The sequence below is a fragment of the Caretta caretta genome, chromosome 2, assembly GCF_965140235.1.
Source record: "Caretta caretta isolate rCarCar2 chromosome 2, rCarCar1.hap1, whole genome shotgun sequence".
NCBI lineage: Eukaryota > Metazoa > Chordata > Testudines > Cheloniidae > Caretta > Caretta caretta.
Window position 1 is genome coordinate 131,151,326 of NC_134207.1, and position 17,881 is coordinate 131,169,206.

At 39.7% G+C, this 17,881-nt stretch overlaps 1 protein-coding gene across 5 annotated transcripts in view; it reads left to right on the plus strand.

The window, feature by feature from the left end:
• The window catches only part of CDH12 (cadherin 12), an 862,602-nt gene that overhangs the window by 537,519 nt on the left and 307,202 nt on the right, over window positions 1-17,881 (plus strand). For all 5 annotated transcript variants that reach the window (XM_075125425.1, XM_075125427.1, XM_075125428.1 and 2 more), the window contains one exon: window positions 17,067-17,210. The gene's annotated coding sequence lies outside the window, so the exon portion shown is untranslated. The remainder of the gene's footprint in view (window positions 1-17,066; window positions 17,211-17,881) is intronic.

Below are 17,881 nucleotides of genomic sequence, written 5' to 3' on the forward strand. Positions count from 1 at the left end.
TTTCTTCTTTCAGGTTCTCTTTCCTGTCTTTTATTGCTGATTTTAGACTTTGAGGTTCTTTTGTCAATCACGAATTTTGTCTGTGAAAAATGGTGACACTTTCCTTTTGAAGGTGCACCTCGGTTTTAAGGTGCAGTACAGTATGTTAATTCAAAATTAACATAAAGCTCCAATGCAGATATTTACTTAGAGGTTGTTCTGAAAGCAATGTTCAGAGATTTGTATTTCACCACTGATTACAAGGACAGAGAATCCTTTTTCACATATGTGATTATATGTAGAAATATTTTCTAGATTTTAGAGAAACCTAATCCTCGTGTTCTGGTCATGAACAGACCAGGATTATTTATTATTTATACTGCATTTTCTTGAAGAAATTAATATTGTATTATTAATATTCATCATAAATAAGTAATTTGTATCTTGTATGTCATTAATGACATTGGACACATATACTTTCTGCTGATTGCAAACGTGCTGCTGTGCAAATGCCAGCTGTGATAGCACTAGTTTACTCTATTCCATTTGTGTAGTTTTAATTCTGTAATAAAAAAGGCATCCAAAATAATGATGTACTATATTCTGGAAGAAGAGGATAAAGCCAAACCATACGGAAACATAAAGAATGCTAAAAATAACAGTGACACTTCCATGCCTAGCTCAAAATAACCTTCAGTACTTGAAAATGTTGGCATCAGCAACATTCAGATCATATTAACAAATTTTAATTAAATATGTGCTGATATGGTTGTTTAATTGCAGGTACCAAAGTCTGAGAACCAGCCAACACCTGTATAAAAGGCTATCCACTGAGCTCTAGATAAATCACATTGTAGTGCATGACATTCTGATTTTTTGGGTGTAGATCTGAAGCTCAATTAAGTTGTCAGTACCAACCTTGTGAGAGAAATCATTCCAAAATTTCATAAATCTATGCATAAAACATAAAGCTAATTTCACAAGAGAACAAAACTCTTTCCAGTTACTTCATATTGATAGTTCATATTTCTAAACAGCTTTTTGTGCTGATATTGTTTTGTTAATGCAAATACTGCTAAAATGACACTGTAAAATACCTTATCATATAAGTAGTTTTTATTATATTAAAGGCATAGGGGCTGAGATAGACCTTATTTCTCCAGTGCCTTAACCACTGGGCTAAAAATTATAACTAGGGCTGTCAATTAATTTCAGTTAATTCACACGATTAACTCCAAAAAATTAATCGTGATTAATCGCAGTTTTAATTGCACTGTTAAACAATAGAATTCCAATTAAAATTTAATAAATATTTTGGATGTTTTTTCTGCATTTTCATATATATTGTATTCTGTGTTGTAATTGAAATCAAAGTGCATATTATTTAATTACAAATATTTGCACTGTAAAAATGATAAACAAAAGAAATAGTATTTTTCAATCCACCTCATACAAGTACTGTAGAGCAATCTCTTTGTCATGAAAGTACAACTTACAAATTTAGATTTTTTTTTTTACATAACTGCACTGAAAAACAAAACAATGTAAAACTTCAGCACCAACAAGTGCACTCAATCCTACTTCTTGTTCAGCCAATCGCTAAGACAAAAAAGTTTGTTTACATTTACAGGAGATAATGCTGCCCTCTTCTTATTTGCAATGTCAACAGAAAGTGAGAATAGGCATTTTCATGTCACTTTTGTAGCCAGCATTGCAAGGTATTTATGTTTGTATGCCCCTTCATGCTTTAACCACCATTCCAGAGGACATGCTTCCATGCTGATGACGCTCATTAAAAAAATAATGTGTTAATTATATTTGTGACTGAACTCCTTGGGGGAGAATTGTATGTCCCCTGCTCTGTTTGATCCGCATTCTGCCATGTATTTCATGTTATAGCAGTGTCGGATGATGACGCAGCACATGTTGTTCATTTTAAGAACACTTTCACTGCAGATTTCACAAAATGCAACACTTCCACTGAAGATTTCACAAAATGCAAAGAAGGTACCAATGTGAGATTTCTAAAGATAGTTACAGCACTTGACCCAAGATTTAAGAATCTGAAGTGCCTTCCAAAATCTGAGAGGGATGAGGTGTGGAACATGCTTTCGGAAATCTTAAAAGAGCAACACTCCAATGTGGAAACTACAGAACCTGAACCACCAAAAAACAAAAACCAACCTTCTGCTGATTGCATCTGACTCAGATAATGAAAATGAACATGCACTGATCCGCACTGCTTTGGATTGTTATCAAGCAGAACCCATCATCAGCATGGTCGCATGTTCCCTGGAATGGTGGTTGAAGCATGAAGGGACATACAAATCTTTAGTGCATCTGGTATATAAACATCTTGTGCTGTCAGCTACAACAGTGCCACGAGAACGCCTGTTCTCACTTTCAGATGACATTGTAAACAAGAAGCGGGCAGCATTATCTCCTGCTAATGTAAACAAACTTGTTTGTCTGAGTGATCGGCTGAATAAGAAGTAGGACTAAGTGGACTTGCAGGATCTAAAATTTTACATTGTTTTGTTTTTAATGCAGTTTTTTTTAACATAATTCTACATTTGTACGTTCAACTTTCATGATAAAGAGATTGAACAATCAATTCATTTTAATATGGCTTCTCCTAGAGCAAGGTACTAAATCACATGAGTGAGGGTGGCAGAACTGGTCTCTACATGAATAGATCCTATAAACATGGTATGGCTACCTGCTCTTAGAGCTGTCTAGAGGACAACAATTGAATTTCATGGCCAATTTTGAGATTTCAAAATGTATTATCATTCTGCATTGGAATGAAAACAAAATCTTTGGAAGCTGAACTTTTCAAGAAGATTCATGTGTCTTGGTGGTTAGGGCCCTGGAGAGACAGAGGTTCAAATCCCTTCTCTGCCTGAATCAGCAAATGGAGATTTTCACACCATAGCACGCCAAACCAGGCAGAGCAGGAATTCGAACCTGTGTCTCGCACACCTCAGGCCAGTGCCCTAGTGACCACAAATGTTCTGACTGGCTCAACTTACATTCTCATACAATAATCCAACCCCATTTATCCAAACTGTGTTGGGGGTATAAGTTCAAAATCATCTTATTAAATTGGGGTTTCTCTAGTAGAGCAGCCAGTGATTTTTGAGGCAATCAGTTAGGAGGCAGGGAGACCCCACTATGGTCTAAATTAAAGGGAAATGTGGATTGTGAAAAAAATATCTGAGTGGAATAGCTGCAATTTTAAATGGTTATTATTTGAGGTTCTGCCTCTGGAAAACTGTTTTGTAGGCCTTTGGTTTCACACAACCTGCCTTGAGATCTGACCCAAAGCCCAGTGACTTTGGATGAACCCCTTGAAGAGGGACAGGATCTGGGTACAAAAGTTCTAGTCATATAGCACAAGTTGTCTTCATAGTATATTATGTACTTTTTGTGTTCAATTAATTCAATGTCTAGGAAATGAAGCCCAACGTCACATGGAATGTCAAATAAATTAGAAGGACTTTTCCAACTTCCTGACCTAAATTTTGTGCTCAGGATGTATTTTAAGATTCTGCTGATACCTAAGAACAGATAGCATTTTGTTTACAAATGTTGCAGAAGTGTGCTTTTTTTTAAATATACATTTAATTTGTCAGTTCCATTTTTTTTATTTGTTCAGGCTTTGGAATACTGAGCAACTTCATAATACATAGTACAGTTGCCACTGCCTGGCCTCCAGTGATAAATTAAACTCCTCACTGGAGATGCAGGACTATTGGCCAAAAACCACCATAATTGTCCCATCTGCCTTCACTTCTTATTAGTTATATCCATATTTTCCTTTGTTACTTTCCTTCACCATTCCCTTTTTGGCCTCAGGCAAGTCACTTAACCTCTCTGCTAAAGCTTTCCCATCTGTAAAATGGGAATAAGAGGGGTTGTGAAGATTAATTAGTGAGTTAGTATTTGAAAAGCACTTTAAAGATTAAAAACACTAGATAAAGGCCAAGTAGTGTAATTATTATTCTCAAAAGTGTCCTCTTAAATAGGAGGGGGAAATAAGTGATACTGGGGTTTCTACTGATTCAGACTGATTAGGGCCCTGTGAAAATCGCAATTTTGCAGACTGAATGGAAGTTGTGAAATTCTTCAATACTTCAATTTTTCCTGCAACAGGGTGGCAGAAGCAGGCATCCACACAGACTGGGCTCATGCACAGTGCACCTTGAAGCACACGATAGCAGTTCATGAGGGCTTCTTGTCGGTTTTATGTGAAACCTCAAACTGCTCCTCCAGTATGATGCTGTTGTGCACAATGAAACACACTGAGTATGTGACCGGGCGTGGGGAAGCCTGCTTCAGCCTCTCTGCTGTTTGAAAAATCTCAGCAGTTCAGGTGGGATTCAGAGGTGAGTTTTATACAAAGAAATTCAGCCTTGACTTTTCACTGACTGTATTCCGTGCCTATTCAGTGAAATGTGCTAGTTTACCCATGAAACTGCTGTGAATTTTCTTTAAAAATAAAATAGAAAAAAACAAAACAAACAAAAAAAAAACCCCTGTGATTTTCACAGGATGTTAGCTAAATGCAGCTCTGCACAATATACTCGCATTGGGAGATGGGAAAATATGAGTAATAATAATACCTAGCTTTTACGTAGTGCTTTTATCAGTAAATATTAAAGCATTTTACAAAGGAGGTCAGCATCATTATCCTCATTTTACAGATGGGGAAACTGAGGCATGGAGCAGGAAATGACTTTCCCAATGCCATCCAGTAGCGAGTAACTGAACTGGGAACAGAATCCAAGTCATCTGAGTCTCGGTGCAGCCACTAGGCACCACTACCAGTACTTATATGGTATGGGTGACATTGTTTATTCAGGCTAATATACACATTACAGCTTATATTCCTGATCTGTAATTTTTAATATAATATGAATCCTGTCCTTAGAAGATTTCATTTCATACCACGCAGTATCTATAAAGCAAAGAGAGAAAAAATGTGGCCCAGTGAAGGGGGGAACAAGGCCAATACATTCTAAAATGTGGCTTTGAGTAAAAGTTTTTGTTTTTAATCTGGTCCCCATATATGTATTTTAAATGTAGTGCTTCATTCCAAATGCAAGTGGAACTGTGAGAGATACTGGGAATACATATTTAAAAATAATATTCTTGAGTCTGTACATTGTATTCTGACTATGTTCTATCCCCCCCCCCCTCCCCCGTTGGAGGTAATTCCATAGTGCTATAATTAAAGCATCTTTCATTCTTCAGTGGCCAGGACAAGGGGAAAGAGAGGCTAATGGCCCAATTTGGATATCATCACTTAATGATAATGCTTGTTCAGAAGAAGGTATCATTATTATAATTTGTTTTTTGCAGCTGGAGCATTCCATAAGGCACAACCAAATTGTGGTATTTATCTACTCACCCTGGTCTTGGGTGAAGTGAAACCATGTCACTCTGAAGGAAGACTGGGGAGGGATTGTGCCTCATGGAAACGCAGTCCCAACATGAAGAAGGGCTGCACGCCCTGTACCATCTCTTATGGTGATGCAGCTTGTTCCTCAGGCCATTGTGGACAGAGATTGAAGTCCTACATACCTTGCCAGCTTCCTCTGTGTACACTCCTTAAAGGCACACTGAGGGTAAGCAGTCTGTGAAGGGACTGCAACTGTGACAGGGCCTTCAGAACATAAGAACACCCATAATGGGTTAGACCAATGGTTCATCCAGGCCAGTATCCTGTCTGTTGGCAGTGGCCAGATGCTTCAAAGGGAATGAACAGAACAGGTCAATTATCAAGTGATCGACCCCCTCCCTTCTAGTCCTAGCTTCTGGCAGTCAGAAGTTTATGGACACTAAGAGACTGGGGTTGCATTCCTGACCATTGTGGCGAATAGCCATTAATGGACCTATCCTCCATGAACTTATCCTAACTTGTTTGGCCTTCACAACACCCTATGGCAATGAGTTCCACAGGTTAACCATGCATTGTGTGAAGAAGCACTTCCTTATGTTTCTTTTAAACCTGCTGCCTATAATTAAGGGCCTTTGATGGGCTTCACAAGTGAAGGAAACTCCATGCCTATTCCCTGCCTCCCTTAGCTCGCACCCACGCAATGGCCTGTCACAATGTGGCATGTCTATTAATAAATGTATAGGTCCTACTGGAAACCATGTTTGTGGAGAGGAGAAATTGGAAAAAGATTTTTCATCTCTAGGTACCTTCTTACCCCTTAGTCTAATTACCAAATGATGGCAAATGCTTAGCTACCTGGGTTTGGGTTGGAATTTACTTCTGTTGAAGATCACTTGGTGCCTCCAGTATAAGACCCTCCTTCCAGTGTAGGGGATAATGGGGGTAGGCATCAGTTACAGGAACAGATTGGGGATTTATGCAGGAGGATGAGAGAGGACAGACAACCTAATCAAAGCAGCATAAACAGCTACCTAGTGGGGTGCTTCTAGATGACACTTTTTGAAACAGGACAGATTTAGGGGGATTAATGTGGGAGATGAAGATAAGCAAGATTAACAAAAATAAAACTACACAGACTCAGGCATCACTGAACAGTTGCTGTCTTTAGTTACCCAGATTGATAACTTCATGGTTTCTTGACATCAGAGGATACCATAAGGGAGCTGTAAAATCCAAGATGAGAGTCCCACAGCCTATTACATTCTTGAAGGGGGTGTAGCCATTGTAGAAGTAATGGCTTGCATGGGGGCTCACAGAGGCCATCATATTGTAATCATCTGGATTCTGTCTCCTTAAAGGCTCTGAAAATTCTGCACTATTAGGCCGCTTAGAAGGAGATCTCTGCCTTATCTCCTTTTCCAGCACCACCCTCAATGTTACAATTGAGTATTCTGACAGCTGGAAGTGAGCTAGATACTGGCCAGCCACTGCAAAGCTTTAAGAGGGTGTGTAGAAGCTAATGGACAACTCAGCTTGTGGCCAATGTTCCCATCAACCCATCAGTTCATCTGCCTTGTCCCCTGTAATTCAAAACAAAATAACACAACAGGATATACTGTCTCCTCTGTTTACTTGCTATACAGAAGTAAGCTGCTCTTTCTAGCTGGAGAGCTATTGTCGCTCTCAGAGAGAAATCAATTTTAATGGGTTGAATGGGGAGACAGAGATACAGGTGCATAGAGCTTTACAGTCAGACTAACAGAGAAAAGTCCAGCCCATTTCAGCAACGGACAAATTTACCAGTTTCTGTTGGTTAGGTCCTGCTGAAGAGGAGCTGAGTGAGTGCTGAAAAGGAGCCAAGGGAGTGAGAACGCATCTTGCCAAACTTCCTCCTCTTCCTCAGTAAGGGGTGCTGCATACCCGTGGAATGAGTGCTGCACAGTTCTCTCCCCTGCCTCTCCTCCACACAGCTTCCACCCAAGACAGAGAAAGACCAGGGGAAAGAATCCTTGGGAGTAAAAGACTAAGGGGTGTTTATGGGGGCAGAGGAAATTGCAGGAAGGGAGAATGGTGGAGAAAAAAGGGATGAGGAGAGATTCGGACAGAAAGCAGATTAGACAGGTGAACAAGATGGGAAAAGAAAATACCAGAATGATAAAAAAAAGTGTCTTGAAAAAAGACAGCCGAGGGTTTTAGAGGAAAAAATAAATAAATGATGAGAGATTATATAAAATGAGTCTGAGGGAAGAAAAGACACCTTACGATACAAAAGAAAATTGTTGAGGGTTGGAAGTGAGAAAAGGTTGGAAGGATGAAAAATACCTACTGCCACGGAGCACCACTGTACAATATTTATTTGTTTGGAAGTTTGCTGTACTTGAGGTTTTGAATCTGTTATCCAGTAGTGGTTTGAATCTTTACACAAACCAAACAATATCTGAAATATTCCTGCCCTTAAGTCAGGGAGAGGTGCTCTCCCTTCCCCAGACATGATCCTCTGAAAAAATGTACTGGCATTATAGTTTATGACTGAAAATGTGGCCCTTAAAATGTGTTTGATTTAATGTATTATTCTCAGAAAGTAGCAGAGCTGGCTTTACCGATAAAAATGCCTAGGAGAATCCTAGGAGTAAATTGCAACTTGGACTTCACATTCATGCAAGGGAGCAAGAAATCTCTCTTACGTGAGTTACCTGCCAGAAATTTCCCTCCTCTCCGCCCCTTCATAAGACACAACAATCCACCTGTCCTGCAGAGGGTGCATTCCACTGGCAAACAGTGAGTTCCTGTATAAAAGGCTTTCTCTCCCTAGAAAAGAGGATACTATGTTTCACCAAAGCTGCCTTCTATAATATCCTGCTGTAAGTAGTACTCTAGGCTTGTAACATAGTCAAATAATTATCCATTGTTCGTATTGGTTTTGTCACTATCTGGCATTTAATTGATGCTTTGAACCAGAACTGTAAAAATCTTTTATGATGCACAGTGGATGAGTTTTCCATAACAAAAATAAAATTGAACCTAAGGCAATAGCAACCACTTTAGTCTGAAAAGGAGTAAGTGCTATTAGCCAGGGAGGGTTTTATCCCTAGCCCAATAGGGAGATCTTCATTTTTATTTTTGTTTATATTGTATCCATTGTTGTTTGTCCAAACCCTCTGTGACTGACCTGGAGAAATAAGAATGTTGGTAATACACTTCCCCCATCCCCCACACAAAATATTTGCTGCCTTTAGGTTCTCAGCGCTCCTTCCCAGCTTCAGTTGACCAAAAGGTTTCCTACATTCACCAGCCCTTCCTCCTTTCTACTCCTGATTTTCTGCCAAGGAAATACCATAAAAGCAATGTAACTACATGAATAATTAATCTCCTTCCCACGCACCCACAATACTTTCTACTCATAACAGTGTGTGTTTTTCTTTTTCAAGTTTTGTTTCCCACTTTTATCTTCATCATTTTCTCTTTCTTCAGGGATGACGTTTTTGGGTATCTCCTTCTTACTATATTTTTCTGTCCCATTCTTATCTCTTCTCCTTCCATCTTTTCCTCTTTTACAGCCTCCCAATACTTCTGCCCATCAGTCTTTTTTTCCTCCTTCCTTTCCTGATGACGCCTTCTCTCCCTCTCCTTTCTTTCTCTTATTGGGTCCTTCTCTCCCCATTTCTACTTTTTGAACTGGTTTCCATCGTTTTCAGGGTTTACAAGTTGGTTCAATGGCTCTCAGCACCCAGACTATACAAATTATTCCAGCTCCCCCTGCTCCAGTCCCTCCATCCTTCTTTTCCCCTCACTCCCTATTGCTTAAATGCTTCCCTTTTTCTCTTGAGTGTCCTCTCATTGACTGTGCTCCAAAACCTGACTCAACCTGGAGCACTGGATGTTGCAGCCACGATTTGCCTTCCAACATCAGCTTCACTTCGAGATCTGTCCCACCCTGAGGTTTTACGCTTTAGCATCTGCAAAGTGTTCTCTCCATGCAGCTCCTGGAACTTTTCTAAAACCCCTGGCCTGTCTCTTCCCTCTGGAGGTCTCCAACATTGTGGGCCAGCCCCCAGGGAATTAAAGCAAGGGCATCAGAACTGGTATGGTTCAGTACATCACCCTGCTTAGCAAACATGTGCCAGCTCAATTCAAGTCCTGCATTTCATGAAATAAAATACGTTTATATGTCTTGGAGCAATTGCTTGTACTACTACCCTTATCTTTAGAAGCCTGGCCGAGGTAAAGAAGGATGTTAGTGAGTATTGTTCCTGGATTGTGTTCAGGGGCAGTAGGCAGATAAAGACAAGTGTGTTTTGGAGTTAACAAGATTCCTATAGCTACCAGCAGGGAAAAGTGGATGAGTCAAACAGTTTCAACTGAGTGTGGCTAGAAGCCAGATGGTCCCTTCCAACTCGGCAACTTTAACTTAACCTCAACAGCTTGTTGGACAAGGAGATGAATTAAAGTGCTGAATGTTCATGCTGACAGTGCTGCTAGATACAAAAGAAGCTTCCCATGGTTGTTGTACATCATGAAATCCAGGAAGTTTGAAAAGGAGCTGTAAAATGGGCTACATCAAAAACTAGAAAACTTTGCTTGGACGTAAGGGGTGCTGATATATGGAGTCCAGCAGAATATATGGTACTATCTCATAAGAAGTTGCCGCAGTCCTAAGGTCAGATCCTCACCTAGAGTAAAATGTGTAGCTCCACTGATGTCAATGCAGCTATGTGGTTTTATGCTCACTGAGGTTGTGGGGCTTAATCCGGTACTATTGAAGTCAACTGGAGCTTTGTGTTGATGTTAATATGAATAGGATTAGGCACTTCGTCCCTGAGTCCAAAGTACCAGCAAGAGGAGTTTTCAGGTGTTGCTGACAGGTAGCCAGCCAGGCTGCTCCCAACTCTCCTGGAAAAGTTTGGGTGCTGAATTCCCTAAGAGTATGAAGATTGTTTGTCTTCAGTAATGCTTGGGCAGTTTATTGGGTAGTATTTTCAACAAATCAAATAGGTTTGTTATGGTTATGTTTTCCTCTGGGGAGGTGAAAGTCCCCGTCCCCCCTCCCCATTTCTCCTATTAAGCCCTGAGGTTACTTCACTTTAGCATGGTGTTGCAGGCCCAAGTGAACAAGATGTTAATCCCAGTTTACAGTTGCCCTCTCCTTCACAGGGAAAGGCTAAAAGAATGGCTGCTTGGAAGATAAAATGAGAGGAATAACCTTGAAAAGGGAGGGCTCCACATCCACGGGTTACAGGACTGGCTTGAAGTACAAGCCAGAGCATATTTTCTTTTTATTTTCTGATTAACATTAACCCTTTAGGAAAAGCTCTTGTTGACTAAAATTGTTTTGTTTTGTTTGTTTTACTTTTATCTTGGGTCACGCCTTTAGGTGACACGTGGTCACCATCCTTCTACTAAGATGGACTAGACAATACCCACTTTGGAATCCATCTGTGTTGCTCCTTAAACATCTGAAAGCATGGCCTGAGGCCTTCAGTATCCTGTCAAGTGTTTAGTATGCCCCCTCCATCATACTCCTCACCCCTCTTAGCTGAGGAGGAAGGAGACATCTGCAAATTAAAAATAGGTTTCCCAAATGGAAGTGCAGTACACTCCCACCACGCCAGCCCATCATTGCTGTATTTATTTTGACATCACATTTGCTCTTCCCATCCAAACAAATGTCTGTCTTAAGGATATTCATCAAAATTTACCACTTATCTGATGAAATGTTGTAGCCATAATAATCAAAGTAATTATTAATGAAACATGAGTACCTAATAGCCTCTGACTGTGAGTTCTGTAACCTGAACAGTGATATATTGGGTTGCTTTGAAACTTTACTATTAATAAATCAAAGTACTAAAGCATAGTAGCAGGCCAAGGTATTTTCCAAGACAATAATGGTGTCTACCAGGGCCGACTCCAGCTTTTTTGCCGCCCCAAGCGGCAAAGAAAAAAAAAAGAAAAGAAAAACCCAATTGAGCTGCCACCGAAGTGTCACTGAAAAAGGAAGAGAGGGAACGAAGGACCCGCTGCTGAATTGCTGCTGAGGACCCGGACGTGCCGCCCCAGTAATGCACGGAGTACCGCCCCTTCCTAGTGGTCACCCCAGGCACCTGCTTCCTTCGCTGGTGCCTGGAGCTGGCCCTGGTTGCTACTAAAAGTCAACAATGGGGTATCTGAAATGGGAATTAGGGAATTATCGTACTGAGCCAGACCAGTGGTTCAGCCACTCTGGCGTTCTGCCTCTGACTATGGCCAATATCAGATGTTTCAGAAAAAAGTGCAATAAATCTTGTAATCAGGAATTATGGAATCACTTGCCCAAAGGGGGATTTGTTTTTCCCTAACTCCTCTTTGTTAATAATTGGCTTATACCCTTAAGCATGAGGGTATTTAACTTCACATAACACAAGAACTAGGGGTCACCCCATGAAATTTATAGGCAGCAGGTTTTAAACAAATATAAGGAAGTACTTCTTCACACAGTGCACTGTTAAACTGTGGAAGTTGTTACCACAGGATGTTGTGAAGGACTAAAGTATAACTGGATTAAAAAAAGAATTAAATAACTTCATGGAGAATAGGTCCCGCAACGGCTAGTAGCTGAGATGGTCAGGGATGCAACGCAATGCTCCGAGTGTTCCTAAGCCTCTGATGGCCAGAAGTGGGGATTGTACAGCAGGGGATGGTTGCTCAATAATTGCCCTTCTCTGTTCATTCCCTCTGAAGCAGCTGGCTCTAGCACTGTTGGAAGACAGGATATTGGGCTATGTTGTAGGAGCAGCAGTGATCTGTATGCTCTATATGACTATGGTCTGTATAACGGGTATGCTCAAAAGGTCTGCTACACTTCCCCCCACCCCATTTTGTCTCCTCTCCCTCTTTGAATACCAGTGAAGTGGCTTTCCCTCCCTCCAGCTCCCTCCTGGAATGCTTGTGGAATGAATGGGCTGGTTGAACAGCTGGAAGATCAGAAGAGCTCCCAGGCAGACAAGGTGTCTGGGACTCTAAATAGGCAGCGATCACACACCCAATGCATGGACACTGCCTGAGGTGGAGTGTGACCAGCCAGACTCGGCCAAGTCATCTCTAGTCACAGGTCCTTAAAAGGGGAAGGGGCCATGTGCTCAGGAGTGCACTCACAAGCTTGTACCTCCCGTGAAGGCCCTTTGCCTGGACAGCCTGGCCAGTGGTTCACCGCGTTGCATTCTATCATGCCTTGGGAAGACTTACCTTCATCACACCATCCATGGCTGCACTGCGGGACACTTACCTTGAAGGATCCTGACATCTCCAGTGCCGTGCCTGTCTTAGAAGCATGAGTATTGGAGTGTGAGAGTGATCCCCTACTTCTTTTGAGCTTAGCTATCAGTATAATAAAGGTGCTGCTTTCTGCCAAACTTGTGGGTCATTAGTCCTGCCTAAACATACTAGGTGGTCCAATTTCAGGTAACAGGCTAGATGGACTACTGGTCTGACTCAGTATGGCCATTCTTACGTTATGGTCTTATATCCTTCATATATTTTAATGCTAATATCAATATTTTTCACTAGTCATATACATGTCTAATCCTTTTTTTGAGTTCTGCTAAATTCTTGGCCTCAATTATACCTTTTGGCAATGAGTTCCAAAGATTAATTATGGATTCTGTAAAAAAAAAAATCCTTTTCTCTTTCTATAATTGTTGCCTTTAATTTCATTGAATGTCCCATTGTTTTTGTAGTACAAAGAAGGGTAAAAAGGAATACCCTTTTTTTTTAATCTATACCATTTATTATGCTATATATTTATACGCTCTGCTTCTGTGGAAGTCTTTCCTCTCTTCTGATTATTTTTGTCCCCAGGCTCTATTTCTACTGTTGTTGGTTTTGTTTTTTTGTTTTTTTTGTGATGGGTGACCAGAACTGAACCCTGTGTTTCAGGTGAAGGTGTGCCACAGGTTTTATATAATGACATTAGAAAATGTTCACTATTATTTTTCATACCATTCTTTATACATCCAAATACATTGTCTGTTCTTTTGAACAAAACTGCACCGAGTAGATGAATTTATTGAGCTGTTCACAATGCTGCCATTGGACCTTTTTTTTGAGTGGTTATAGTTAGTTTACTGCTACTACTACTTAGCATTTCTTCAGTACTTGTCATGCATAAATCTCAAAGTTAGTACAAAGAAGGATACATTACACTTCCCTTAATACAGATGAGAAACCAGAGGCTGAGGCAGAGAAAGGTGAAGTAGCTTATCCACATACCAGGTTAATGGCAGATGCAGGAATAGAACCCAAATCTCCTGGCTTCCAGTCTTGTGACCTGTACTCTGACTCCCTAAAAAAATTAGATCTCAGCCATTTGTATGAGTGGTTCAGATTTATCCCTTCTAATATGCATTGCTTTCCATTTGTCAGCAATGAATTTCATATGACATTTAGGCTGCCCAATTGTCCAACTTAACAATAAGTCCCAGTGGAGTTTCTCACAGTCTTTAATTATGACTAACTTAAATATTTTAGTGGTTTCAAATTTTAACATTTCACTGGGCACCCGTTTTCCAGAACACTTAATTCCTATTCCAGGCTTACATTTACCAGATAATGATACTGACCTCCTTTATCCATAGAGTTATTTCCACATGGTGTTCCCTCAACAGGCAGCCAGTGCCAATGAAGATGTTCTTTGAACTCCTCTCTTTTTAGTGAGCAAGGGCTTCCAAAGATAACACCCAGGGGGAAATTGTGTTAGTTGACTAGTGCCACATAGGGCATCCGAGGGTCAGGCACATAGCAGGTGACTGTGGTCATGAAAGTTCTCGTATCTGAAACAAAGTGACTGACCACCACGATCTGTGCAATTTCTGTCCAGCATTCTAGTTTTGTTTAATTGGTGTTATTAAATATACCAGTCGAGTTTTGTGTATTAAGAACAATACAATAATGGCCCTGATTCACCTTACACTGGTTTTCCACCTATTAAAAAACATAAATGTTCACAGATACATAGATTTCCAAGGCCAGAAGATGAATGGGATCATCTACTCTGACCACTTGTATAACACAGGCCATAGAACTTCCAGAAAATGATTCCATCCAATCTTGATTTTAAAATTGCCAATGATGGATAATCCACCATGACCACTGGTAAATTGTTCCAGTGGTTAATTAGCTTCATTGTTAAAAATGTTTGTATTATTTACTGTCAGAATTTGTCTAGCTTCAACTTCCAGACATTAGACCATATTATACCTTTGTATGCAGAGAGCCCAGTATTACATATTTATTCCCCATGCAGGTACTTATAGACTGTAATCAAGTCTTTCCATAATCATCACTTTGTTCAGCTATATAGATTAAGCTCTTTGAGTCTATCACTATAAGGTCTGTCATCTAATTGTTTAATCATTTCCGTGGCTCTTCTCTGAACTGTCTCCTGTTTATCAACATCCTTCTTGAATTTTGGACACCAGAACTGAACACAGTATCCCAGAAGCAGTCACACTAGTGCCAAATACAGAAGTAAAATAACCTGTCTACTCCAAATCAAGATTCCCCTATTTATGCATCCAAGGATTGCATTAGCCCTTTTGGCCACATGTTCCGCTGATTATCCCTTACAATCCCAAAATCTTTTTCAGAATCACTGCTTCTTAGGATATAATTCCCCATCCTGTAACTATAGCCTATATTCATTATTCCTAGTTACATACATTTACAATTAGCCACATTAAAAATTGTATTATCCAGATTGCTCTATGTCAGTGACCTGTCCTCTTCATTATTTACCGCTCCCTGAATTCTTGTGTCACCTGCAAACTTTATCAGTGATGATTTTATGTTCTCTTCTAGGTAATTGATAAAAATGTTAAATAGTATAGTGTAATTTACAATTATATTTTGAGACCTATCAGTTAGACAGATTTTAATCCATTTAATGTGATTAGTTTTTTAGTCAAAATGTTGTGGGGTACTAAGTCAAGTACCTTACATAACTCTAAGTATATTATATCAACACTATTACCTTTATCAACCAAATTTCTAATCTCATCAAAAAAAGATATCTAGTTAGTTTGACAGGATCTAATTTCCATAAACCCATGTTGATTGGTATTACTTGTATTACCCTTCTTTAATTCTTTATTAATCTAGTCCCACGTGAGCTGTTGCATTGTCTTTCCCAGGACTGATGTCAGACTGACATGGTTATACTTACCCAGGTCATCCCGTTGACCCTTTTTGAATATTGGAACAACATTAGCTTTCTTGGAACATCCTCAGTGTTCCAAGATGTATTGAAAAACATTATTAGTGGTCTATGAGCTTGTCAGCCAGTTCTTCTAAAACTCTTGGATTCAAGGTATTTGGATTTGCTGATTTTAAAAAGTCTGACTTTTGTAGCTGCTCTTTAGTATCCTCCTTTGGTACTAGTGAAATGATGAAAGTGTTATCATCATAACTGCATAATGCATGACTGCATAATCTGTTTTTTCCCCCCAAATGCAAACCAGACATATTTATTGACCACTTCTGCCTTTTCTGCATTATTACTGATAATTCTACCATTTCCATCTAGTAATAGACAGATTCCACTGTTAGGATTCTTTTTGTTTCTAATACACTTTAAAAACTTTTTTTTTTAATGTGTGTGTGTCCTTTACTCTGCTAGCCATAGATTTCTCCTGTCCCTTTGTTTCCCTTATCAATTTCCTATCATTCGTAGCTTCTGATTTATATTCATTGCTATCATCCTCCTCTTTGTTCCATTTGTTATATAGAGATATATATTTTGTATAGCTGCCCTCACTTCCTCTCTAAACCAGGTTGTTTTTAACCAATACTAACTAAAGTCCAAGGACTTTTTCCTGATTTACAGTGGTGTGGGATGCAAATCAAGCCCTGTAAAGTTTAGTTGTTTTATATTATGTTTGCTTCTTATACTATTCTAGTGGAAGTGAACGTGCCTTTCTGCACTTTACTTCCTTGAAGGGGCCCTTCTGTAATGAAAGGATAATTCAGCATTCTTAACCTTTTTTTTTTAAGCTGTCAAATATGATTATTTACTATGTCTAGTCTGCTTTTTTTTTTTCAACATAGGCAAATCTGAGGGCTAATACAAGTCCATCAAACTCATTTAATTTATGCTAGGCTGGAACTGAGCTCTGTTTTCCCGGGTCATAGGCAAGTGTATGAATCTACTTTATCGCCAAGATTACAGAACATTATATACAGTGAGCCTCATATTACAAAACAGTTACATCAGTCTCTAATTACTCAGACGTACCTTATGTTGAACGATGATGCACCTTCAGAAACAGCATGCAAAAGCACATTTGTTTAAGTCCTTAGATAGTTAACATTGTGCATAACCTCCTCATAAATTACAGCCTCAGCTGCAGCATATCCATTAGTCTGAAAGAGAAAAGATTCCCAAGTGGCCCTAGTGCCTTTCCCAATTCCCTTGCAACTCGCCAATCCTCTCTGTGCTTTCTGTGCGTGTGGGGAGTGTTCAGAGCTAATCAGGTCAATGATCATCCCACGGCTCCCGGGACATGACAGGAGCCTGTCACAGCAGTTACAGGATCTTCCAGACCTGAGCACGTTTGCTGAGAATCTCATGTTAAGAAACATTGCTTTGGTACTCTTTCTCTCACTCACTGGGAACCTCTGAGGATTTCAGCTTATCTATCTCTCTCTCTTTTAGACAGTGAGGAGTTGAACACAAACGGAAAAAGGCAGTACAGTATGCAGCTACCTGGAGGGTGTTGATTGAAAACTTAGATTGCCCCCAAATCACTGCTGATTTGACTGATGCCTCAGCTCTATCAGAAAAAGAATTTCAATTAAGGTAAGTGCTGCTTTATCTGGGGGACTGCATCATGCTGAATTTCTGCATTGAAAGTTCTGAGTAAACTGACATTCTGCACTGCAGCAAGACAGTCCATTTATTATGTCAGTAAAAGCCTTAGTTTAGAGATAAGTGTCCCATAATGGAACTATTGTCTTAAGAGAATAAGATTTTTAGATTTGAACTGTTGGAAATATTTCTGATCAGATGGTCTTCTGAATCTTGCAAAAACAATTAGACGTAAGAAGAGGTGGGGAAGAGAAGGGGGCAAACACACTATCTTTCTTCTTTGCCCTTAATATATTTAAAGGAGTCTGCAAGGCACAGATAACTTAATTTTGATTAAAGAGGTTTGTTCATGCTCAAGTGGAAACTCATGGTCTAAAGCCTTCCAAGTTTCCCAGTATTTAAATGAGAAAGGGGTATTTCAAATGTGAGTTGAGAATATGTGTGCAGCTTCCCAGGTTAGCAATGCCATTGAGGAGTCTGAGATATTATACTAAGCATCTGACATGTTTTTGAACAGTTTCCAATGTAGGACTAGCAGCTAGGCTGGGGAGGTAGGCTATTTCTTATGTGAGTGGTCAGATAATTAAATCTATAGCTTTCAGCAAAAAAAGTAGTCTGACATGAATCATTGTTTTGATTCAAAGGATGGGGACTGATCTTTC